General features: G+C 45.8%; 1 pseudogene; it reads right to left on the minus strand.

Annotated features, from left to right (window-relative positions):
• Positions 1–283: 283 nt before the first annotated feature.
• LOC124721578 lies at positions 284–401 on the minus strand (annotated as a pseudogene).
• Positions 402–1,870: the final 1,469 nt, after the last annotated feature.

Below are 1,870 nucleotides of genomic sequence, written 5' to 3' on the forward strand. Positions count from 1 at the left end.
AGCGGTTCACGTGTTTCAAATGGCTCTGAGCACTATGGGACTTAACATCTGAGTCATCAGTCCCCTAGAACTTAGAACTACTTAATCCTAACCAACCTAAGGACATCACACACAATCCATGCCCGAGGGAGGATTCGAACCTGCGACCGTAGCGGTCGCGTGATTCCAGGTTGTAGCGGCTAGAACCGCTCGGCCACTTCGGCCGGCTCTGTGACCGGAGCCGCTGCTATTCGGTCGAGTAGCTCCTCAATTGGCTTCACGAGGCTGAGTGCACCCCGAAAATTGGCAACAGCGCATGGCGGCCTGGATGGTGACCCATCCAAGTACCGGCCACGCCCTAGAGCGCTTAACTTCGGTGATCTGACGGAAACCGGTGTATCCACTGTGGCAAGGCCGTTGCCTCTGATGCCAAAAGCCATTAATAAATTTAATAAGAAGCATCCGAACAGTTGTTAGTGGACATTAATACGGGGTGTGTCCACGCTTCGCCTTTATGACGGACTAAACTCTGCTGGGGACGCTTTCAGTGAGGTATCTGAATGTCTTTTCAGGAATGGGAGCCTATTCTTCCTCAAGAGCCAAAACCAGAGAAAGTAATAATGTTAGACGCTGGGATCTGGAGCGAAGTCGACGCTCTCATTCCTAAGGTGATCCACTGGCTTCAGGTCGGGACTCTGAGCAAACAAGTCCATTCCAAGAATGTCACTCTCCACAGAGTATTACCTCATAGACGGCGCGTCGTGACAGGGTGCAATCACACGCTGATACATACAGTCGTCGTTTACAACCTGTTCCTGCACTGTAGGCAGTACAGAAGGCTGTAAAAGTGATCATATCCTTCCACATTTAACGTTTTCACAAGATCAATAAGGAGGCTACACTGTAACTACAAAATACACTCCCTTACAGTAAGACCACCTCCTACATACTTCACCTTTTGTGGTGGACAGCATGTCAGACAAGGTTCTACAACAATTCGTCAAGCCTAAACCCATCTAACGGATTAACACACCGTATAGAGTAACTAGTGACGCTAAATCACTGGATTCCAGTCATCAGTTGTCCAGTGGCTTCACTCATTGCACCAATTCAAGCGTCGGCTAGCAGTGACTGCAGAAATGTGCGGCTTATGACGAGCAGCTCAACCATTACACCCATTCCTTATAGCTCCACACTCACAGTCATTACACTAGCTGGACTGTCAGTACAACTTTGAATCTCACGGGTGATTTCTCCCTCTGACTTCCTGTAATTTTCTACAGTGACCCTCAGCAACTCTCGACTGTCCCTGTCCGTCAGTACGTGAGGTCTGCCTGGTTTAGCTGTGATTGTTCCTTCGCACGTCCAATTCACATTCACATGAACAACATCAGATAGCGGATGCTTCACAATGGTTGAAATGTACAGTCATTCTCAAAAGTATCCGAACGACCTGAATTGCATTTCGCCTGATTCGCATGCAACCGGCATAACAGGGCTGTCTAGAAGGTCCTCTAATCGCTAATTGGTACAGTCGTTTGACTATTGAAAATGGTTCCAACAAGTCACCACTAGAAAACACTGCTCTGTATCGAGTAACTCATGATGTAAAGTAATACCACGATGCTACAAATATCAGGGAACACGTTATCACAGATAAGACTATCGTTAAGGCTTGTAAGCTCACATTTATTACAGTAAATGACATACCTGAAATGTTACCACACTCATTATTACGTCAGATAGGTAATGCACGTGATAAGTTCGCCGTATTCATAATTTCCTCTTCAAAGTATCATACAGTACTTATTATTTAACACAAAATGATATTAAAAACTTAAGTTATCCACGAGCAGCTAGTTGACAATATGTATGAACTTCAAATGCCACG

Source organism: Schistocerca piceifrons, chromosome 1 (genome assembly GCF_021461385.2).
Source record: "Schistocerca piceifrons isolate TAMUIC-IGC-003096 chromosome 1, iqSchPice1.1, whole genome shotgun sequence".
Lineage (NCBI taxonomy): Eukaryota > Metazoa > Arthropoda > Insecta > Orthoptera > Acrididae > Schistocerca > Schistocerca piceifrons.